Source organism: Camellia sinensis, chromosome 4 (genome assembly GCF_055761805.1).
Source record: "Camellia sinensis isolate YWXY chromosome 4, ASM5576180v1, whole genome shotgun sequence".
Classification (NCBI taxonomy): Eukaryota; Viridiplantae; Streptophyta; class Magnoliopsida; order Ericales; family Theaceae; genus Camellia; species Camellia sinensis.
The window spans coordinates 96,404,040-96,430,381 of record NC_138964.1 but is presented as its reverse complement, the minus strand read 5'-3'; the positions used below and the strand labels follow the sequence as shown (position 1 = coordinate 96,430,381).

The 26,342-nt window shown below is 36.8% G+C and overlaps 1 pseudogene; it reads left to right on the top strand.

Annotated features, from left to right (window-relative positions):
* The first annotated feature begins 6,619 nt into the window (after nucleotides 1-6,619).
* LOC114298655 (cytochrome P450 89A2 pseudogene) lies at nucleotides 6,620-10,374 on the top strand (annotated as a pseudogene).
* The last annotated feature ends 15,968 nt before the right edge of the window (nucleotides 10,375-26,342 follow it).

The window sequence follows — 26,342 nt, the reverse complement described above, 5'->3', positions numbered from 1 at the left end:
CTTGGAGGTCGAGCGGGTCTTCTTGCGCTCGAGCGGACCTAGTTTTTGTTCTTGACGCTCGAGCGCTGTGTTTTCCGCTCGAGCGGAAATGTCGTATATCAGTTGGCTGTGAGGCAGTTTTAAATCACTTTTTCTCATCCTTTCTCTCTCTTACTTTTCCGAAAAAGCCATTTGAGAGCCTCTCTCTCTAAAACCTTGCCTTCTCTCTAGATTTTGATCTAGCTAGGGTGTTTTCCTCACCTTTGGCCTTTACAAAAGAGTTGTTGATCGTCGAGGGCTACCTTTTGATCCGAGAAATTCGTGATTTGGAGCAAGTTCGTTTTTGTCATCTTCTTCGTTGGTTGTCATCTTTTGAGGTAGGGATTCCTACTCACTCTTATGGTCTTTGACCTAGATTTTTAGTTGTTTTGATAGAGTGTTGAACTTGAGAAATTTTGGGACTTAGGGTTTCAAAATGTGTAAAAAGGGTTTTGTGATTTTGGGCTCATAACTTGTATTTTGGGTCTCAAAATGATGATATAGTTGTTGGTTGTTGATATTAGGCCATTGGGTCAATATTGGGAAATGGGGTAGAAAACCCTAATTTGTTGTATAAATTAATTGGCATAATTAATTTGGGAAAATTCTAAACTTTTGGAATTGAGTTGGAAATAATGAAATCGGTTCATTATATGGTTGAATAGTGGAGTTAGATTTATTAATCGCTCACTTTTGAAAACATTGATATTTTATCTGTTGGGAGCTTTTATTATCTGTTTAGAAATAATTGCTTGGGCTACCGGTGGAGGGTAGTTTTGATTGTTGTAGACAACGCATGATGATTAGGCAAACTAAAACTAATCAATTGGATATGTCATTGAGTATGACGGTTGATAGAATACATTAACGTTATGTATTGATTGATTGTGTATATGACCTTTGTGTATATATGCATTGTGTGTGTATGGGAGGAGATAGGGGATGTACTCCACGGTTTAGGGGAAGATAGGGGATGGACCTCTAAACCAGATGTTGTTTGGGAGGAGATAGGGGATGGACTCCACTGATACAGCTCATATGCTTGTCAGATAATGTGTTGATACAGCTTATATGCTTGTCATTGGAAGTATTAATATAGCTCATATGCTTGTCATGGGAAGTGTTGATATGGCTAATATGCATATCTGTTGAAATGTGGATATAGCTTGTATGCTTATCTGTTGAGGTATTGATATAACCTGTGTGTTTATCCATTGTAAAAATGGAAAATGTTTAATATGAGTCCTTGTCTCATATAAGTGGTTGGCCAGGTTCTGAGCCATTGATGGAAATTGTGAAATTGATAAGAAATGGAAATGGATTATGAATTGGTTTATGAAAATTGGACATTTATCAATTGCTAATGTCTTAGTCATTGCTCATACTGTGTTTAGCATATCTCTACTGGGCAGTGGCTCACCCTATATGGGAATATCATTTTCAGGTACAGGTAGCATGCCACCTCCAAGGACGTAGCTTGGGAGGCTAGAGGCGGGCAGACTTTTGTTGTTTAGTTTCTTGATGTATTACATGTATATTCAAGCCAAGGGCTTAATGTGTAAATGAGTTAGTACTCTTTTGTTGTAACCAAGTGTTAACTTGGAAAGCTGTAAGCCTTTAGGGCATTTGCTTTTGTCGTTAACATGTAATACTTTTGGTAATGGAACTCTGATGAATAGAAGAATGTGGAACTTTTATATATCCATGCATGTCTATATTGATGGGTTTAATGTTATTTTTTTTTTTGAGGGCGTTACAGGAGGCAAGGCTCTCAGCCAAGACTCGGTAACCTCAGAACGAGCACAACATGTGTCATCACCGAGCGCTCAATCGTTGACGTCTGAGTCTTAAGGTCGGTCAAAAATGGGGTGTCTACAAATAGCCACTTCCCAAATCAACCCTTAATATTGGTATGTGTGTAAAAAGTGTATTCACATATGTGAAAGTGTATAGAAATATGTAAAAGTGTATAGGAATTAGGGGTGGGAATTCTTGACTTGACACGATAACACGATTTGAACTGTACACGAAGTTAGCGGGTAAGGGTTGACAATTTTCCGACATGAACATGTATATGACATTGCCCTCTGACACCAATATTAAACGGGTTGTGTTCAGGTTGAATCTATGTAACCCAAAGTGGACACACTTAATCTGTTTAAAATAACGGTTTAACTCATTAACACGAATCCAACCCCAACCCATTCATGACATGTGTGTATATATATATATATAAATATTTTATCAAAAGTAATCTTGGCCATTTATTTTGTATTCCATAAAACTAATCTCCACCATTCATATAAGTATAAAAGCTAGTAAAGAAATAGAATGGATGGAACCCTAGAACTCTCGACTCAAGAGAACTCCTTTTGTTGTAGAAGGTTAGAAATCATAGCTTGATTGACTCAAGAACGTCTTCTATCGGTAAGCTTCTTCGTCCAAATGACCGCTGACCTGTAAGCTCATTCCTTTTATGGTTTTTGGAACTTCTTTTTTTGTAGAAATTGTAGCATATTTATTCTTCGTTTTGGATTTCCTTCTTTGTTTTGTTTAATAAGCTTCTTTGTTTTAGATTTGTTGAAACCCAAGCCCTTTTGTTTCATATCGTTTCGTTTCTCATTTAATTTGTTTTAGAGTTGTAGATCGATCTTTAGAGTGGGGTTGATTTGATTCTCTATTATCATAATCTTACGATTCATGATTTGATTTACAATCTATGCAAAATCAATACGAAGCTATGGGTGAATTTCTTTCGGAAGTGAATTTATGATGAATCACATGATTCACAATTGATTCATGATTTGATTCACTTTTTACGATTCATGCAATTCTTGAAATTATTGTGTCCGACATATTTTGATTTTCTTTTTCGCCACTTTTAGTGAAAGTGACATTGTACAACTTCTAATAATGTTTAGTATGAAAGTAGATAATATATATATATATATATGATATTTTGTTATTTTGGTGATTGAGAAGTTTTTGATAGGATCTAATTAGATTTAGTCAGACCAATGTTTTCATTTTTTTCCTTAAAAAAATCATAACATATCTTCTAAAATATTTAAGGTTAAAATAATTTGCACCATGAATTATCTACTGCTATTTTATTGAAATAAATATGGTTCAATAAATATTTCAATTAATTCTTTCTTATTATTGAGTCATAGTTACTTGAAAAGGTATGTAATATATGTTTATTGTCCAAATATTAACATTGTTGTTAAGTTATTGTTACTTAAAAATTAATAGTTTGTCTTTGTTTACTTTTTTTTTATTTTTTATTAAAAAGGGTTTATTAAAAATATCGAAAAAAAGGGAAAAGGTAAGATGATGATCTTACATGGGAACTCGGGTTAAGAATCTACTGGATCACATGCTTATCATTCAAAACAATATTTCATTGATTTAAGTTTAAAAATTTCATTTTATGAGATCTATTTAACATTTAAGTGTATAGATATGTATTTTTCTTAGTAGTTAAGAAAAAGTGACCGAATCTTTACAATTAATAATTCGATTTGATTCGCTATTTGGTACTAGGCCATTTTGATTCACAACTCAAATTCGATTTGACAACTATAATACTTCCAATCTAGTTAACTCTCAATCATGATTTGTCTATCTAATAGTTATACATATGCATGTGTTTATATATGTGCATCTACCACAAGTTATGGTTTTTGTTTTTTGAATGTTTGGCTCTCAAAATACAGTAGCTAATCAAAGTTTGTCTCATGTTGTGTCATGCAAGTTAAACATGTTAATGAATTAATCGTGTTAATCTTGTCATTCACGAGTTAACACAGTTATTGGCAGGTCATGTTAGTGTTTAAATAGGTTGTGTTCGTGTTGAGGATTTTTTTGACACGACTCGAATACGACACGATTCGAACATAACACAACACGACACGATGCCCACCCCTAATGGGAAAATGTGAATGTGTATTGGAATTCTAATTTTTTTGGTGTGATTTGGTCCTTAATGAACACCCAGTGGGCGGTCAGTAGCGACCCTTCTTTATATTCTAAAATTGTTTTAGAATATATCAGAGAAGATTTATTTTCCTCAATTTTCAAGTTATTTATTTATTGTAAGTTTTAGTTTTAGTAACTTTGTTAAGCTATAGGGTCATGGATTTGAAGTTCGCTGATTATTTTAGGGAAAGGAGACAGTTGATCCAGATAATGGCCGACAGTGCCCATTTTTTGAGGAATTGCATGCAGTATTTACAAAAAAGAGAGAAAGACATGAAGCGAACGCTCCTTGAGTCTGAATTTGGTGCTTCACATGCAAAGGAGAGGGTTAAACGAATTGGTGGAGATCCTTCCTCTTAAGAATTGTTAGATTATGAATATGAGGATGAAGTAGAGAGCGACAATCCTCGAAAAAAGAAGGGAGAGATAGAGAAGCGGTTGCAGACAGCTGGATTGGACAAGGCTTCAAGACAACCTACTATGGGTAATACTAATAATAGTGGTAATAATCTTAGCAATATTCAAGAAATGCTTCAGGAATTTTTGTAGCAACAACAGAGGATCGAGATGTTATGGAGGACGTCAACAAAGAGGCATAACTATGAGAGGCAGATGTTTGAGTAGGAGTGGCAGCAATCAATGAAGAAGCTTGAAAAGGAGAGGCAGATGTTTGAGTAGGAGTGGCAGCAATCAATGAAGAAGCTTGAAAAGGAGAGGCTGATGGTTGAACAGGCTTGGAGGGAGAAGAGAGATGCTATCTTGACAATGCTCTTGAACAAACTTATCAATGAAAGTAATCCTTGAGGGCAGATTAACTGAGACTGTCACTCAATCAATCTCTTCATAGACTTCAGACTTCGGTGGTATCTTTTGAACAGTGGTTTGTTGACACCAAAAGTGAATGCAGGAGAAATGAAAAAAATTGAAGTATAGAATATTAAACAAATAGATAGCGATTATTATAACTTTGGTATATGAATTGGACTTGTTTTTGTTAATTTGATTTCTATAGAAATTTGGTGGGTTTTTTGTTTCTCTCCTGATCATAAGACGTAGCAATTTCAATTTGTGGAAGTTGCCCACCTGCAAGAATTGTATGGTGTTCGAGATTTTCAGGTTTCATTCTTACATTTCTTGTACATGTTCACAATTGAGATTGAGATCTATGCTCTGTTCTTCTAATATATAATTTTTTCTTTCTTTTCAATTTATTGGCACATGCTTTCTTTTCTTGCTGAAGTGATGTTTTTTTTAGTTGCTAAAGTGATGTTTTAAATTGATGGAAAGTTATATACATGTTATTTGTAATACTTTGATCTAATGGAATTTAATTTTGGTGGAGGGAGGTGGATGGGAGAACGGAATCCCGATACATGAGTCTAATTGCTGAGCTTGGCTGACTGTTAAGGGTTTGGTGCTTTTTTGCACTAATGGCCCTTGTTTTTGTGGCATCCAATATAGGCTTTATTTGGTGCAATTTATTCAAATTGTTTACATGGTTTTTTGTTTGTTTGTTTGTTTGGCACATAAAGAGACCAATGACGCTCTTCCATCATACCTCGCCTGTGGCGAGGCTTGAACCTCCAACCCCTGATAAGTGAGGGTTGGGAAAATGTCATACAAGATGATTATAAGAACGTTAGGAATGGAGTGCTTTTAAATTTTGTTTTCTTTTTATCAGTTTGAGAAATTTTGGATCAAACAGGCCATACATGTGTGTAGTAAAACAGGCCATTCGTGTACTCTTGGCACTTTATTTTTTCTCTTGCCTAGTCTATGTAGGGGTGCTTTTGTTTAGTGTTATATTGACTTTTGTTTTAGGAAACCCTCAAAATGTGTACCATATGCACTCCTATTATGTATAAGGGTGTGTGCCAAGGAGGTTTCCCTATTTGTTTAATAGGTTGTTTATTTGCATTGTTGTTATGACAAATCACATAGTAAATCATAGCAGTTTTTTTCTTTCCCCACCCCCTCAAGATTCAAAGGCTCTAGGTGGTGTATATTATAGAATTTCTTTACAAAATTTATGGGATTGTTGAATTAGATCAATATTGTCAAGTTATAAGGTTAGATATTGATAGAACCAAAGCTCATCCCACTAGACCCTTTTACTTGCTTTTAAGACATAATAGATGGAGCACATTGTAACGTTTTTCGAGTGCAAAATGAATAAATTAATGGTTTTAAAGTGTCATTAAGGAGACAACATTAAAGGTGATTAATTTGAAGAGGAAAGAAACCATATGCATTTATATATATATATGCAAATTAAAGAACCTTCATATGCTACTTCTTCACATTGTAACATTTTTCGAGTGCAAAATAAATAAATTAATGGTTTTAAAGTGTCATTAAGGAGACAAAGCATTAAAGGTGATTAATTTGAAGAGGAAATAAACCATATGCATTTATATATGCAAATTAAAGAACATTCATATGCTACTTCTTCCAAATATAAGGACTCTCATATTTATTTCGTAACTTTGTGCTTGATGTGTTATTTTTTTGAGGATGAGAATAGAGTAAGAAGAAGTTATAGAGCGTGACAATAAGACTCGATAAGAAAACTTTATCCACTAGGTCAACCTTTAGTCATTTGTTATCTGTTTAATTCGAGATGCAATTTTGGTTCATACTCTTTGCATCTCTTTGTCTTTGTATTTCTCTGCATTCCCTCCTAAGTCTTTTACACACTAAAAAACTTCCACCAGGCCCTCTTACCATACCTTTCTTAGGTAACATACTATGGCTTCTTAAATCCTCCCAAGATTTCTCTAACTTGGAACCCATCCTCCGTCGAGTACGCACCAAACATGGCCCCATTCTCACTCTCCATATCGGTTCACGACCTTCCATCTTCATAACTACTTGTGAACTCGCCGACCGAGCCCTAGTCCAAAATGCCACTATCTTCGCCAACCACCCACAAGCTATCAAAACCACCAAAGTTATCTTTAACAACCACCGCACTGTTAGTTCTGCGGCCTACAGATCATTGTGGAAGGTTCTTCGCCAAGACTTTGCATCTGTCTTACATCCTTCTCAGTTAAATGTATACTCTGGTTGTCGTAAATGGGCATACGACGTATTAAAAAAAGAACTACTAGACATAGTTGAACAACCAGAATCAAGAAACAAGGCTATCCATGTTCAAGATCATTTTCAACATGTTGTGTTTTGTTTACTTGCCTAAATGTGTTTTGGAGAGAAACTAGAAGAGAAGGTGATAAGAGACATAAAGGCAGTGCAACGACCGGTCCTTGCCAATTTCATAAGATTCAATGTGCTCAACTTCATGCCAAGGTTAGGAAAGATTGTGTTGTGAAAGCTTTGGAAAGAACTCTTAGAGATTCGAAAGAAGCAAGAAGACGTCCTCGTTCCACTCATAAGACAATGTCGGAGGAAAATAAACAATACAAAAGAGGGAGATGAAGGTGAATCCATTGTATCCTACGTCAATACCCTTTTTGATCTCCGACTTTCCCAAGAAAACAATGCTGAAACAGAGCTCTCTGAAGGCGAGATGCTGAGTTTGTGTTCGGAGTTTATCAATGGTGATACTGATACACACACCACCACATTACAATGGGTTATGGCTAACTTAGTGAAGCACCAAGAAGTTCAAGAAAAGTTATATAGAGAAATCAGTGCAATGGTGAAAAGAGGAGAGGAAATCAAAGAACAAGACTTGGAAAAAATGCCATATTTAGAGGCCATAGTGTTGGAAACTTTAAGAAGACATCCACTTGGGCACTTCATATTGCCACGTGTCGTGATAGAGGACACTGTGATGGAAGGCTACGATATACTGATGAATGCCATGGTGAATTTCACAATGGCAGAGATTATAGCGATCCCGGTTGTCCCTTTACTGTTCTGTTGTATTCCGGACTCGGTTCCGTGGAGTTGGTAGTTGTATCTATCTTGTTGTCATCCTTTAATTCCATTTGTTTGAGTTCTAGGATGTGTTGGGCATGTTTCGAACAGGTGGGTTGAACCTTGGTCTAAAATCTTGTTACCAGGTTTTTGGTCGTTCCGCTCGAGCGGGCCTTGTTGCGCTTGAGCGGAGATTGCACGCTTCCAGTTTGTCGTGTCCCTGCAAATCTTCTGCAGGTGTGATTTTTACGCTCGAGCGGGTGCTGTGGCGCTCGAGCGGGTAGTACTTTTTGGTGTAAGTTTTGGGAGGGGGAAATCTACGCTCGAGCGGACTAGTTTTCGCGCTCGAGCGGATGTACTTTATTCTTGTGTCTTGGCGCTCGAGCGGGCCTAGTTTTTTTGTTCTTGACGCTCGAGCGTTGTGTTCTCCGCTCGAGCGGGAATGTCGTATATCAGTTGGCAACTGGGCATTTTAAAATCACTTTTTACATTCTCTCTCTCTCTCTCTCTCTCTCTCTCTTACTTTCTAAAAAGCTATTTTGAGAGCTCCTCTCTCTAGAAACTCCCTTCTCTCTAGGGTTTGATCTAGTTAGAGTGTCTCTCTATCCTCCGGCCTTTGTGAAAAGTGTGTTGATCGTCAAGGGCTTCGTGTTGATCCGAGAATCATAGTGTTTGGAGCATTTTCACTTTCTTCTCCTTCTCCGTTTGAGCTCTAACTTCAAGGTAGGGATATCCTACTCCTTCTCATGAGTTTTGTCTTTGAATTTTAGTATTTTGATGAGTTGGGGGTTGTTGGGTAATTTTGAGAAAGTTTGGGCCTTTGTGTAAATTTAACAAAAGTTGGGGTTTTGTTTATATAAACTTACACGCATGTTTGGCATAGAGAAATGGGATCAATATTGGTTTATTGGTGAAAATGGAACCTTAGGGTTGTGATGTTAATTATGGGAAATTCTCTAATTACATTGATAAATTAATTGGTACAATTAATTTGAAGAAAAGAAGAATTAAATTGAGAACGTTGAAATGTTGATTATATATCCATTTGGTGCATTTATTTTCAGTATAGAAATAACTGCTTTGGGCTATCGGTGGAGGATAGTCTTGATGTAGACAATGCATGATGATTAGGCAAACTAAAACTAATCAATTGAGTAAGCCATTGAATATGGTAGTTGGTACAATACAGCACTCAAATGTGTATTGATTGATTTAATTTGTATATGATAATTGTTTATATACACTGCATTGTGTGGGAGGAGAAAGGGGCTGTACTCCACGGTTTATTGGAAGAAAGGGGCTGAACCTCTAAATCGGATCTTGTGACAGTGATACAGCACTACAATGTGTATTAGGCTGCGAATTAGAAGTGTTTTCTTGTGACAGTGATACAGCACTACAATGTGTATCAGGCTGCAAATTAGAAGTGTTTGTTTGATTTGATATAGCACTAAAATGTATATTGTTATCAAATTGTGAATTATAGAAGTGTTTCTATGTCATGTTGATACAGCACCACAATGTGTATCGTTCGTATAGTATGGGAGTGGCTTATGTGTTATTGATACAGCATCAAAATGTGTATCCATCATGAATTTCGAAAGTATTTTTAAGATGAGTCTTATTCTCATCAAGTTATTTGGCTAAGTTTTGAGCCTTGTTTTCAAACTCAAAGTTGAAAAGAAATGAGAAATGAAATGTAACATGGACTTAATGTCATGGAATCGAAATGTGATATATGTAGATGTATCTGTGTTGACCATCTATCAACTGCTAATCTTTTAGTCATTGTTCATGGCTGGTTTAGTGTATTTCTGCTGGGCTGTGGCTCACCCTTTATGGGACATCATTTTCAGGTACAGGTAGCATGCCACCTCCAAGGACGTAGCTTGGGAGGCTAGAGGCAGACTGACTGCTTGTTATTTGCTTTCTTTTGATGTATTACATGTAAATTCAAGCCAAGGGCTTAATATGTGTTGAGTTAGCACTCTTCTTTTTGTAACCAAGTGTTAACTTGGAAAGCTGTAAGCCCGTAGGGCATTTGCTTTTGTTGTTAACATGTAATACTTTTATAAGAACTATTCTGATTTAATGGAAAGGTGGTTGGTTTCTTTGTATCAATGCATGTCTAATGAGATGGGTTTTATTTATTATTTTGAGGGCGTTACAAAGATGGGTTGGGACCCAAATGTGTGGGAAGATCCAATGGAGTTTAGACCAGAGAGGTTTATGACTGAGGAGGGAGGACAAGAGGAGGTGGTGTTTGACATAAAAGGAGCTAAAGAGATCAAGATGATGCCTTTTGGTGCAGGAAAGAGGGTTTGCCCTGCAATTACATTGGCATTGCTTCATCAAAAGTATTTTGTGGCTAATTTGGTGAGGGATTTCAAGTGGACAAGTGAAGGTGGTGAAGAAGTTGACTTGAGTGAGAAACAAGACTTCACCATGGTCATGAAAAATCCACTCCATGCCCACATCACCCTAAGGATGAATTAAAGAATATTGCTACGGACTCATAATTTGTGTGCTGGAACACACATTAATTCTTTTTAGATATATTTATGGGCATAAGTTGTCTCGAATTTCTAATGCTCACCACTTCAATAGCTATACCAAAAAAGACATTTTTTCATAATATTATCATGGTCATTAAACTAATACATCAATATTATAAAACATATATTTCAATATAAAAGATATGATAATATTATTTTTTCATTTATAGAATTAATATTTTTTGATGAAAAATTGATTATGTTATAAGAATTGCTGCATTTTTTCAAACCTAAAGAAGGTGAGTGTAATTTTTAAAAAAATAATTAAACCCACACTAAAAAGTCATAAAAAAGTTTAACAAATTTCAATATTAATTGAAAACATTCGTATAAAATAAAAATTAATTAAAAGAAGAAAAAGAAAATAAAGATTGGTCTAGATAATGTCTAAAATCTCCCCTCGTGTTTTACCATTTTTTTATATTTTAAATTTGGAAGTAATGATAATGGGTAGTCCATGGGCGATAATGAGCGTCAAATGTAATTATATTTTTTGGCCAATAGAGAACCGTTGCTCCTTTCATTTGAGAAATTATAATTTGATTTAGGACAACATCATGTGAGGTACTTATTCCATTCTTATTGGTTAGATTTTTTTATTAGTGTGACGTACTAAAGTATTACAGTCTATTCATCAGACCATTCACTTATCAAATAACTATAGAGCATGTAATGCCCCCGAAATAATTCAACATGAACTACCCACATTAATGAACATTCACTAAACAATAACAATAATCCTTCCATCTTCACATATTTAATAATTGAGTTTAATACAAAAGTCCCACATGCGGTATACATTCAACGAAACAAAAGAACACATGAATCTATAGCATGTGAAGCATCTAGTCTCAAAACAATAAAATGCCCTTAAGGGCTTACAACTTCCAAGGCAATAGCCCGGTTACACAAAATGGTCACTCGGACCCATACACATTTAGCCCTTGGCTTTACAAAATTCACAACAAAAATAAGAGAGCTATTTATTCTTCACAAAATATCCACGCCCTCAGTTCGGCGGGATCACCACATCTTTACCCGCACCAAAGTCCTATAGGGGTGAGCATAAAGCCCAGTAGAGAATTCTCACAAAATATATATAGTTATGCAATTCTCAATGTAAATGCAAATGCTAATGCCATACAATGCCCTTTTTAAAGAAAATTTCATTTCATGCTCTTCTCAAAGATTTCCATTTTTCAATAAAAGCTTGCAACCTCAACACATTTCAAACTTCCAATTTTAATCAACAGGGGCAGTAAATACGACATTGGTAATCCCTAGGCTGGTGTCTGCAAGTAGACTCTACAAGTAATACCCAATTGTCATTTTTACCGGTATTAACCGGAAGGCTGGACGCCTATCCGCGCGATTTTCTGGTCTTTCACCATGGACACTCAGGCCAACTTATCAAATTCAACTACACCCCCTATCCGGACTTATCATGTATTTACCCCATTCACATTACCATAGGTCTCATTGTAGTATAATCTTTTTCAAAGTAAATGTCTTCTAACACATGTCAAGATGCACAATAATAATAATAACTCGATTGAAACATGATGCAATAATTACTATTTCGTAGCATTTTACTATTCTCAAGATATCTCTACAACAATATCAATTAATCCCATTTCTCATCTCTTCTTTTCAAAGCCATTTCAGAAAATACCTATGTGCCATCAATTCATAGTAACAAGAAACTCTCACCATGCACAAATCACTACAAGTTAGCCTTTTCAAGGTAATATGTGATGTTCTTAACATAATTTCCAAGATTTCACAACTTTCACATCCCATGGTACATAATCATTCACTATTTTCCAATAACACATGTTCAAGCATTTAACATTATGTTATAATAACAACTTATGTCTCATACATCAAATCCATTTTTACCAAACATGGTATGAAGTTTACTCTCACTCATCCTTTTGACCCAAGAAAATAAAGGAATTCATCTGTATTTTCATATTTTTCCAAAATCCCCAATTTTTAGGTTTTTTCATCAAACCCAACACATTCTCATTTTCCTTAATGGAACCCTTTCAAAATCATTTCTCTTAAGTTTAATAGAAGGAAAACCCTCTAGGATTTATAAAAGGGTTGAGATACAAACCCACTTTTAAAACTCCCTACATTTTATTGCATCACAAAGTTGAAATCAATAAAGCACTAGAAGAAAACTCTTAAAATCATTATCAAAATAGCAAAACTTGTATATATAACTCAAGAATGTCCCTACCTCAAGCTTGATGAAGAAGATGATGAAACACTAGCTTTAATGGAGGATCCTTTACTTTTCCACTACACCAAGAAGAACTCTAGATTAGATCTCCAAAGCTTTGAGAGGGATGATGATGGATTTGGACCCAATAGATTACAAGAATTAAAGAGTTTTAGGGTTTTGATGAAGGTTTCTAGAGAGAAGGAGGAGGAAACATGAGGTTTAGAGTGAGAATAAAAGCCCCAAATGTGAGATACAACTTGGCCAAAGTGATACTAAAAGTAGAATTTTCGGACCCAGGCTGATCGCACGTGCCGCGCCCTTCCCCGTACGTGCGGAGTGCCCCTCCTGCACGTGCGGGGCACCCCTCTTGCACGTGCGGCCTCACTCCCCGCACGTGCGGCCTCACTCCCCGCACGTGCGGCCCTTGGTTTCCAGCCCTGAATTTTCCCGCTTCGCTCCAGGGCATTCCGGACTCGGGTGCACACCTTCCGAAACAAGAGAGATTCAAATTCCCAAACAAAACAAAACAAGAACTATTATTTTGAGAACCATTTCCGAATGTGTCAAGTCTAACGACGGTAAAAGGATGACAGGGCGAAGAAAGAGGTGAAGAAAAGAAAAGAAAAGAAAGGAAAAGACCCGGTCGTCACAGAGCACAAACTAAAGTTGCACTTGAATCACCCAATAACTTCTACATTCATTTTCATTTCACCATCATCACCAACATTGAATCGGAGTGCATTTTGCATTGAATATTTACTCGATAGATAGAGAGAAAGAGAAAGAGAACAGGAAGAGCTTTCACTCCAAATGGAATCCAACTACATACATATAATAATAATAATAACAATAAGCCAAAATGACACCTTTTTCTTGTGTCCTTAGCTATTAGTATATTCTCTAGACCCAAATAAACACTCCATTGATCACAACTTCTTAAAACAGATTTATGTCAATTGGATACACTTATTTTTGTGTTGTAAAAAAAAAAAAACCTCAATCATGTTATTAAAAAAAGGCAAACTTTCAAACTTTTAACTAACACTTAATACTATATTTGGTTAGGAGATTTAGAAAGTGATTTGAAAAAAGAAAAGGAAAATGTGTGTGAAACTAGGAGAAATATAGGTATATTTTATCCATATTTCCCCTACCTTTTCCGTTTCCGTTTCCAAAATCTCTCAACCAAACACAGCGTAAAGAAAAGTTCTTGGATCCATGAGATTCTTCCGATTCACGTGGAGGGATTTGCTTTACGTGAATTGTGAGATTAGTCGAGATATGTGGAAGCTTGACTCGGACACTCAATTATGAGGAAAAAAAAAATTTGTTGGACAATAATTCATCCCACGTGATGTAAAAACTTGACTCTTGATCATCAATATAATGAGAGTAAAAATTAGAAAAATGGTAGGGACACTAAATATTTACCAAATATTATACTAAATATCTTACATAGGTGTGGAATGCACACCATGTGGGTCCCGTATGGGACCAACACCCATGTGAGATGTTTGGTAAAACATTTAGGGACACCAAATATAAAATATTTGGTGAAAAATACTAAGTTTAACATACATTATTTTTCACCAAGTTGGGTAAATTATAAATGTTTTACCTTGAATTAACATACAAACTGGGATGGAATTCTTGTGATTGAATCATAAGCCTCTTGGCCACTTGTATACTGCTAAAATTTTAAGAAACAATGAAAATATATTATGATGCAATCAGTCATCATCAACACTACATATGCAATAGAGCAAACAACAAAATAATTATATATAAAAAAAATCTATTAAGTCTAGTGATAATGAATCCAGACCAATCTTAAATCCTAATTGCCTTGGTTCAATTATTCATAACCAATTCAATTCTTGATGAAAAACTGAAACAGTAAAAATGTTTTTCTCTTTTCTTTGATAAAGGGAAAGTAAGAAGATCATATTTATAAAAATAAAATTTAAAAAACCCAACATGCACACGAATTATAATTAGGAAAACCCTATTTCTATAATCAACAGAAAAGCAAGACAATCAAGAAAAGCAAAAAAAAACGTACCCATTGAGATAACCTTTATCATGCCCCCCAAAAAATACAGTAAATACCACCCAAAACATTCATTAATAACTACATAAATCAGACTAAATAGTCCTTTCATTACATGAAGTTAGTAATACAAAAGAGTTTAAAATAAATAAATTCCCTTTAGGCTTACACCTTTCCAAGTCTTAGCTTGGTCACAACAAAATTGAGACTAGCTCATACAATTTTAGCCCTGGGCTATACAAAAATAAAACAAAACAAGAAACTCTTGCATCCTGAAAGTTCCTCCAATGCTATTGCCTTAGTGGAGGCACGCCGTCATTACCTGAAATGTTTTTTCCAAATAGGGTGAGCCACAACCCAATAGGAATAATCTAACATAATATATGAGATTTAACAAAGGTATAAGTGCAATGTGAATATACAATGTCCGGGATAAAATATTTACACTTTTATACATATTCATAAAGACATCAAGTCCATATTCCATTTCACTTTCCTACAATTCATTTCAATACATGAGCCAATTTCATTATTTCTCAATAACCCAAATGAGACTACAACTCAATGGTTCAACAATTTTACAATTAATACACAAACACTTCAAACTGCCATTTTGCGAATATTTCATTCGCGGGATCGACACCCATGTATAAGTTTCGGGACTTTCACCGAGGACACTCTGGCCAACTTAATTATAATGGAGTCCATCCCCTTTCTCTTCCTAAACAATGGAGTCCATCCCCTTTTTCCTCCCAAACAATTACACATATGCAATGTATTTAAACACATAATCACACATGGAATACATCCCCTTTGTCACACCCCAATTTTTAATTACTCGAAAACATTACCAAAGCCTATAGTTTAGTCCATTTATTTTTTTAACAAACATCCATAACCCTTGAGTAATAGAAATACAATGATACATGTTCTCTTTTCTCAATGAATACAATAATAATAACGATACATGCCAATCTCCTACTGAGAAGCTACAAATAAATAAATACAAATATCAATATACAACAATTACTTTCTTTCATTTCTACTAGAAAATTACACATAAAAGATACACGAACTTCTCAACTCTCTAACCAATCAATCCGGATTCTCTTCCTATAAAAAGATAAAACAACAAGGGGTGAGCACTAATGCTCAGTAGGAATCTCATAGTTCTACAAGAATAGCTAACACACGGATAGAAATGATCATGCATGCAGGGTGATACCATATAGTAGGTAACGTTTTGTAATTTCAAAATATCATACATAGAGTATCTTTTTCTCAAAATTCATTTGAACATTTAAGGAAAACCTTCAACCATCAAAACTATTCCTTTTCATTAGAAAACCATAAATCTTTTTTAAAAACATTTATGTTTAAGGAACCACATCATTTTATAATTATTAACTCATTCCAAAATATTTCTCATTTAGTTCCTCATTTTTAATATTCCTCTTTTTTTTTTTCATTTTTCTTTTCTACTCATTATTTTTATTTAGAACTTTATAACTTCAAGTTCAAGTTCCCTCTTTGGTTTACAAACAATTCTCCTATACTCAATTCACACCATTATTCATACTCTCAAATTTCAATTCAAGATAATACAAAATTAATAAACCCCTTTCAATTCAATCTCTCATTTATTTACAGAACAACACTCATAATTTACTTTTATTGTCATAACTAATTCATTAAGTTCACAATCACCAGTCCATAATCCTCTTACTCATTTTTGGTTTCCATTCTTTACAAATAATGTCTATGCACCTTTCCTCTTTAAACCAAATTACACAACAATATGCAATTTCACAAATTCATCACAAGTCACAAATAACATCATCAACTCAACACACTTCTCAACGCATATCTCAACACAATCCACCTTTTGGCGACTTACTATGCGGGACAACGGACACCCAATTCATAACACTTTCCACCTTTTGCCGGCTACTATATGGTGGAAAGTGAACTCCCAAAAAACCATTTTCTTAGAAGCCATTTTCTTCCAAAAACCATATTTTTCCAAAAACCATTTTTCAACATTTTAAAAAAAATCCCCCACATTTGCCGGCTATTATACGGCGGGATGTGGGCACCCAAAACATTTTTGGAAACCATCAATTTTTCCACTTTTGCCGGCTACCATACAGTAAGACTGTGTGGACATGCAAAAATCATTTTTCCACTTTCATTGGCTACTATACGGTGAGACTGTGTGGACACCCAAAATTTTTTTTCCACATTCGTCTAGCGATAAGCCTAGACAGGGCAGTTGGGCACCTTTAATCCAAACCACCCCTACATTTGCCAGCTACTATACGGCGGGACGTGGGCCCACAAAAGCCTTTTTCTTCAATTTTTAAAACCATCCCCCACATTTACCGGCTATTATACAGATGGTCGTGGGTACCGAAAAATCATTTTTCAACTCCCTGCGCGGGTACCAACACAACGCCACCCAACACAACTCAACCCATCCTCAACACAACCCAACACAACATAACTCAAACTCAACACAACCCAAGACAACACAACCCAAGACAACACAACTCAATACAACTCACCATGATTCATGTAACGCCCTCAAAATAATACAAGATAAACCCACATTCTTGACATGCATAGACATAAGAGGATAAAGCATATTTCTATTTATCAGAGTATTCATTACAAAAGTATGATATGTTGACATCAAAAGTAAATTGCCCTACGGGCTTACACCTTTCCAAGCCAACACTTGGTTACAAAGAAGAGAGTACTAACTCAAAACGCAAAATAAGCCCTTGGCTTGATTTACACACAGAATAATCACAAAAAAGAAGCCTTCAGCTTCGACAACTCCCAAGCTACATCCTTGGAGGTGGCATATCACCTGGACCTGAAAATGATGTCCCATATAGGGTGAGCCAACGCCCAGTAGAGATATGCTAAACATAATATGAGCAATAACTAAAACATTAGCATTTTGATAAATGTTTAACTCATATAAACCAACATACAGCACAATCCAGATCCACGACAAGTTTGTCCATGATCCTTTCCAATATCAACAATTTAAATGAGATTATAACTCATAATAAAACACTTCCATACTTCACAATTCTCATGAGATAACAACTCATATTAAAACACTTCATACTTCGTAAATGATACACAGATTTGCTGTATCAATGGAGTCCATCCCCTATCTCCTCCCAAATAAAGTCCGGTTTAGGAGTCCATCTCCTATCTCTTCCCAAACCGTGGAGTACATCCCCTATCTCCTCCCACACAATACAATGTATATAAACAATTATCATATACACAATCAATCAATACACAAATTCGATGTACTATTCCAACCGTCATATTCAATGACATATTCAACCGATTAGTTTTATTTCACCTAATCATCATGCAGCGTCTACAACAATCAATATGCTCATTTCAAGACCCAAGATATACATATATTGGTCAAAATAGCAAAACCCCTCTTTATTCAAGTTGAAACCCTAACACCCAAAATCATCGAACTTCAACATTAAATCAAAATGACCAAAAGTTTATGTCAAAGATCATAAAAATGAGTAGTTATCCCTACCTCAAATGGAGAGACCAAATGGAGAAGATGAAGGATTTCGAAGGTGCTCCAAACCCAATAATTTTCGAATCAAATGAAGAGCAAGCCATCCCTTCCTCTTCCTCTCAAGATTTCTCTTTTGTTCTCTTTCCTCTCCTTTAGTCGAATGTGTGTGTGTGAGAGAGTTACTAGTGTTTGCCATGCTAGGGAATGGTGATATTTATAGGCAAATTTGGTGCAACATGGCATAGAAGCTCACTGGTTAGAATTGAAAAGTCAAGTTAGGATTTATTGGTTCATTAAAGCCCATTAATAAATACTAGTTGGATTATGAAAAGACACTAGTTGGATTATGAAAAGACACTAGTTGTCATTAAATGAACACTAATAAGGATATTAAATGAACCACTAATAAGGATATTAAGTGAACAAGTTTGTCATAAAAGCCTACTAATTGGAATTTGAAAGGACAAGTTTGAATATGAATGGACCATTATGAAAATTTAATGGACACTAACCCTTGGTTTCCAACCACAATCAACTTGTTTTCCCAAACACACCCAACCTGTTTCAAACCTGCCTAACACGACCCAAGACTCATATACAAAGAATAAAGGATGAAAACAGGAATAAGACAACAACACATCCACGGAACCGAGTCCGAAATACAATTAAACAATGAAAGGAAAACCGGGATCGCTATAATTCAACACAATTAAACACAGCCAACACACTTCAACATAATCAACACAATTCAACATAATCACCACAATTCAACATGATCCAACTCAACACCACTAAATATAATTCAACATAATTCAAGATGAACTCTTAAATTTCCATTTCATCCCAAGGCTCATGTCATCCATATAATTAACTAATCCTTTTTCCCAAATTTCATTTCAAACCATAGCATGATTTGCAATATCCATAATAAAGGTTCAATCGATAATTTTTAACCTAATTTTCAAACACATCCAAAATCCAATTAAACTTGTATAAATATAATTCAATACCTCAATTTCATGATTCTACTTTCAATTTGGGCAAAATCATTAATTATCATCATGAATCAACTTAGGGTTTTCAAGAAAAATCAAGAATTTCAAGAAAAATTGAAACTTCTCACACCACTACTTTTAATTCCAATTTCCCTCTTGATTATACACCTAAGGTTCATAATCCACCATATTAACCCAACAAATGAACCTCCAACACTTCAAACCCTAAACCCCTGAATCTCATGATGTACACTATATGCTCAAAACTGGAGATTTTGTATTTATATAATCAAAATACCACAAATCTATCTATTAATGCAAGTATTGAAGAAGAACTAGGACCCCTACCTCAAGATTGGAAGCTAAGGGTGAAGACCCATCAGCAAACTTCAATGAAATCACAAAATAATCGATCAAAATCTTGATCCTTGCTTGTTCTTCAACCTTGATGCAAGATCCATGGTGGATTTGTTGGTATGAAATCAAAGTTTTGGGGGCTAGGTTTTCGAACATGGATGAGGGGAGAGGAAGAGAGGATGAAAAAGTGAAGTTTTAGGGCCAAAATGTCACTTTATAAAGTCTGTTAGCGACCTGGTCGCTCGAGCAAAGGAAGCATGGCTCGAGCGTGGAAAAGAAGTTCTCAAGTTTCTGAAAAATGCACTCTTTGCTCGAGCGAAGAAAGTTTCGCTCGAGCGATCATGCTTCCAGCACAGAAACTCAAAATTCAAACAGGTGTAACTCTCTCGTTCGGACTCTGTTTTAGGTCGTTCTTGTGTCCAAATTGAAGCCCCAGAAACGAGCTTTCCAATGGTTTTAGCCTCACATTCAAATTCAAAGTATGGAAGGAGAAAAGGGCAAAAGAGTCAAGGTTGGTCAAAAACTCAAACTCAAACTTGGGGCTTTTTTATCTAATCTTACCTAAATACCTTGTTAATGCTTCAATCAAGGTTCCAAACATCACCCAAGGGTCCTCAATTATAATATTTAAAGTTCACTTGCCAACCCATCAATATCAAGAGTCCAACAACTATACAAGTTTTAAGGTGACTAGCACCACTTTATATCAATCCAATGTGAATTAAAATCTGAGTAATTACACCCTTTCTGCTCCCAAGTAACCATACATATACAATGTATTCACACATAATCATATTCAATAACAACCAACGAGTGATTAGGTTCAATCCACCTAATCCACATGCAGTTTCTACAAAAATCAAAGTTATCATCCATCGATAGCTCAATACAGATATTTCTAAACAGATATACAATCTCAAGACATATAATTTAATCAAAATTTCTAAGGGTGTGAGGCATTATATATTCAATTCCATTATCTATTTCAATACTCACTCAATTTCATGTTTGCAACACCAATTTTAACCATTTATATAAATTAGATATGATAATCATTTTAGGGAAAAAATCCCCCTTTTCAAAATACCAATCCAAATACCAAAATCACCCATTTTGACACAACATGACTTCATTTTCAAACCCCATGTTCATTTATTTCGTTTCCACCAAAAATCCCTCTTTTACATTTCACCCATACCCTAGGTTTGGCTTAAAATACTCCCAAATCCTACCATTGTTACACAATCACAAATAACTAAGTTAAAAATCATAACAGTGTAGAAAATCCTACCTCAAAGAGAGAAGATGAGCCAAGCAAGAGAGAAGCCCCAAAGATGCCGAAATCCAACTCTAGTTGTATCAAAGTGAAGATCTTGAGAAGCTCTACCCCTTTATCAATGGGAGTAGGGTGGAGAAATCACTAGATCTAGGTGGAAATGTAGAGAGAAGGTAAGTTTAGAGAGAGAAAGAGAGACTCAATCTAGGTTTTTAGAAAGTTTTAGAGAGAGAGAGAGAGAGAGAGAGATCAAAAAGTGATAAAATGTCACTTTTACGATCTAATATACACACAGTTCGCTCGAGCAGAAGAGTTGACGCTTGAGGGTCAGACACAAAAACTTGTTCCGCTCGAGTGCAAAAAGAGACCCACTCAAGCGCGGAATACACACGTTCAGTACTTTTACAGACAACAGACAAACTGCTTGAGTGCAAGAAGGGACACTCGAGTGCCCACCCGCTCGAGCGTAGGAAATTCCACTCAAGCATGGAAAACACACCTCCAGTATTTTGTAGACGTGAAAAGTATTGAGTGTTTGTAAACCTAATCGAGCGGAAGAAGGCCTGCTCGAGCGGAAGACCAAAATTTTGGGCAACACAAGGTTTTAAAACTAAGTAACCAACCTGTTCCAAACACAATCAAAAAGCCCAAATAACCAAATTTAAGGAGGAATAAAGAGCAAAAGACAATGAACAACATTTAGAAGCCATAAACCTGAATCCAGAGTACAACAAATGACGGGTCAAAACCGGAATCGCCATAACCTCCCCCATAAGGATTTTTGTCCCCGAAATTACAAATTAAGTTCGAAAATCAACATTAGATCATCCATAACAATGTTATTCTTACAAGGCCATCACCATGACCCATTCTCGAGTCATCCATTCTCATCGACTCGATACACAAGTCCCATATTAAAATGAAATTTACAATTTCCCAAAACAGTCACAATGTTTAACCAAAATCCGAGTTTTCAAGAATTTTACACAGCATATGCAATGCCTCCAAGAGTGATATAATACATATGATTTTCCATATTCTCAAACATATGCAATGTTTATAATAAACTCATGTTTCCAAAATGTAAACAACATATACAATGTTCTCACATTTTACCAATCATAATCGCAATACAATGCATGTTCAAACATCAACAAATAAGTCCAGATACTTCTCTTGGACTTCCAATTCACTCTTCCAAGTTGCTTCCTCAACTCCGTTGTGTTTCCACAATACTTTAACCAAGGGAATTGTCTTGCCTCGCAAAACTTGTTCCCGAGTATCCAAGATCCTCACCGGTCTCTCCTCATATGAGGCATCCTCGTCTACCTCCAAGTCGGTCCAATCCAACATGTGCGATGGATCTGTCTCATACTTCTGAGGCATACTAATATGAAACACGCCATGCACTCCGAAAAGTTATGGCGGCAATGTAAACAATAGGCAATCTCTCTAATCCGCTCAAGGATTTGAAAAGGCCCAATAAACCGAGAGGATAACTTCCCACTCTTTCAAAATCTCATCAACCCCGCCTAGGTGATATTTTCATCAACACATGATCACCCATCTCAAAAGGGAAGGGTCTCCTCTTACGGTCGGCATAACTTTTCTGATGAATCTGAGCCGTAACTAACCTCTTACGAATAAGTGCCATTTTCTCTGTCATTTTTCGAACTAACTCTAGCCCTAACAAAGGTGCATCACTCACCTCGGCTCAACACACTGGGGATCTACACAGTCGACCATACAAGGCCTCAAATGGTGCCATACCAATACTCGATTGGAAGCTGTTATTATAAGGAAACTCCACTAAGGGTAAATGCCTCTCCTATGACCCCTTAAAATCAAGGACACAGTCTCGAAGCATATCCTCAAGGATCTGAATAGTACGCTCGGACTGCCCGTCAGTCTAAGGATGATACGCAGTTCTAAAGGTCAATCTAGTGCCCAAGGCACTCTGCAAGCTCTGCCACAACTGAGCTGTGAAATGCGGATCTCTATCCGAGACAATCGTCACAGGGACCCCGTGCAACCTCACTATATCCCTGATATACAAGTCGGCAAGATAGTCTACCAAATCACTCATGCGCATAGGTAAGAAGTGTGCAGACTTGGTCAACTGGCCAACTACCACTGAAATGGCGTCACTACCCCGTTGAGTCCTCGGAAGGCCCACAACAAAATCCATCATGACATGCTCCCACTTCCACTCGGCTATAGGTATGGTTGTAACAAACCCGCTAGTCTCTGATGTTCGGCCTTCACTTGCTGACAAGTAAGGCATTTCGATACAAACACTGCCACGTCCTTCTTCATACCTCTCCACAAAAACTGGTGACTAAGATCGTGATACATCTTTGTGCCTCCCGGGTGCACTGCAAGGCGTGCATGGTGAAATTCTCGGAGTACCTCCTTTCGGCAAGACTCTGACACGAACAAATGGTTGCGGTATCTCACACTTTGGTCGGGATACACACTCAAGCCCCTCTCCACTTTTTCACTAGAAATCTTCTTCCTGAGGGTTTCTACTTTGAGGTCACTCTTCTGCGCTGCTAACACTCGGTTCATAAGTGTAGGTTGGGCAACTACCGCAAACAAGGCCGCAGATTCAATGGACTCCCCAAGAGCACCCAACATCTCCCATTCCCGAATGGCGATACAAGCCACACTGCTAATTGATTTCCTACTCAAGGTGTCGGCCACAACATTGGCCTTTCCCGAATGATAATGCAACTCGAAATCATAATCCTCTATGAATTCCGTTGTAGACATCCCCGAATGCCCCGGGAGGATGAGTCCCGTTCTGTTCGTTTTAGGTTCACTACAGTTCGGACTCTCAAATTGTCACGGTTCTAAATCTGAACCAAAGAGTCCAAATCCGGCAAATCGTTTTGAGAAAACAGATTTTTAGAAAAGAAGTGCCAAACATGGATTGCTTTGCCAGATACAGAGTCGCCACCTAAATATTTTATTTTGGGGAATTTAGGAAACCCTGACTCGGTGCCAAAAGGCCAAGTGTCCGTCATCACCAAAGTTGCCTCGGCTCGGGAACTTGGGTACGATTGGGGAAGGTCACTTCGTGAGCACCCCCTCTCGCCCGATCAAAGATCGGCCTCTACTAACCATGATATCTGTTTTTGAAAACGTTATGTGTTCTTATTCCGGTTATTAGCCTAGATTTACTATGTTATGCGCACAGCAAACAAGTATAGACCAAATCGCCTAAATTGGAACAAAACATTGCATGTTTGTTTTGAAAATGGTTTGTTACTCGCAAGTAGGCTAAAATGCAAGTTTTGCTACCCTCAAGTGGGCTTTAGAAAAGATGGTTTTGCCACTATCTAGTGGGCTTAAAACTCACAGTTTTAATGCGTTATCCCAATTTAGTTAATTCAACCTCCATCCACAGGCATTCAAGCAGTTATATCACATAAGCAGCTAGCCTCATGGTAATCATGCTATTATGGCAACACTCACACGCATGCGGTATGGTAAAGCATAAATTCTTACTGAATACTCCAAACTAGAACAGAAGCTAGTTAGTAATCATGTGCATGATCCTAGTTCATGTTGAGATGGCTAATGCAACACATGCAAGATGCAACTACAATAAGCTTGGCTATCCTAAAGATGGCATGTGAAAATGCTGCAACTAACAGGTATTCAACTTGGAATTGAAATACAAGTGCAGTTAGTATGATGCACCGAGCCCGATGCATGCAAAACGAATGAATGAATGCACGCATGCATAGTATAAGGTATGCTAATTTAAATATGCCCTAATACTAACCATTGAAAGCAGGTAAGTAAAAGGGAGAAGGAAGTGGGGGTTGGAAGACATGCACACACGCACCCACACTTATTACAAATTCGCCCTCGCTCGGAGGGACCAAAAGAATAATACAAATCAATTAACCTACAAGTTAATTAAATATTACAGACCACTTAACTAGTTAAGGAAATTAACTAAGCTAAGAAAGCAGTAAAGGCCTCTCGGAAGAGGATCCAATGCGCGCGTGCTCGGGTTTGCTCGGAAATCCAACTCCATGCACAAGTTTGCCTCTGTTTTCCCTGCTCTACTCCTCTGAAAATTGCACAAGTCCCAGGGAGCACTCTATGGACACTGTGGAACACCATAGGCCAAGTGGGATCAGCACTGACCATTTTGAAGTGGTCATCGACCATCTATTGAGCTCTCGGCCAAATATATTTGGTCGGTCGGCAGTATATATGGCCGGCCGGCCAAAACTTCCTGCAGAAACCTATTTTGACAGCAGCAGAGGGCAAAACATGGCATGGCAATGCATTTCAAGCAAATGTGTGCACCACCACATCCCTTATCATGTTTGTGACTCAAAGGGGTATGGTGCTCGATTCTCGGACTAGCAATCGCGCATTTCAATGCGTGATGGCCCAAAAGCCAAGTGTGCAACTTCAGTATCAAATGAAATGCACACACAAAACACATCAAAGGCCCCAACCTCTATCATCTTAATCAAGAGGCAAGGGATGCATGCACAATGCAATGCAACCTAAGCATGCAAGCAAGGCTAATGCAACATGATTATGCAATGCATTTAATATGCAATAGGCACACAACCTAAACATGTAAACAAATATGGCATGTAACAACATGCGATGATGGACTTAAACTAACATGGATAGCTCGCAAACATGCCAAAATCAGTGGCCATAATAATGCAAGTGAGACAACAAAATACATGGAATGCATGCACAATGCATTAACCAAGCTTAAGGCACAAAAATGCAACTCTACCAAAGCATGGCAAGGAGGGAATATGGCATACAATGATGCATGTTCTAGATCTGAAATGGCATGCCAAATGACTCCAAAATGACTCAAAAGCATGCAAACACTCATGTAATGTATTGTTAAGGACTCAAGCACTAAAGCTAGTGAAATGCAATACACTATAAACATGCAAAGCGATGCTCGAATGATGAAACCAGCCCCAAAAAGTCCCTATGTAGCCGAAAATAATGCTAAAACATGTATGAAATGTAGCCAAAATAAGCTAGCATGCTTGGCCAAAACAATATGCAACATAGGCTAGTAAGCATAGTTTACACTACACCTATATGAAGCATGTGAGAGCTCATCAAACCAGCTAAAAACAATAACATGGTATGTCAAATAAGCCCCAGAAACCCATGGAAACAAGGTCCATGCATGCAAGAAAGATGTGTTCCTTTGAAAGGCCAATAAGAGGGTTACTCTACACATGCAACAAGGACACTTAACATGGAAAAACCAGATCTGGAAATGACTTATGGGAGTCCTACAACCCACTGAAAAATGCTGGAAATAAAGCTTGGAAGCTTGCAAATAGGAGCTCCTTTGTATGGCCAAAAATGCAAGTAATCAAGACAATAAGGAGAGGGGATGGCCCTCTCCTTCTTAGGACTTCAAACCAC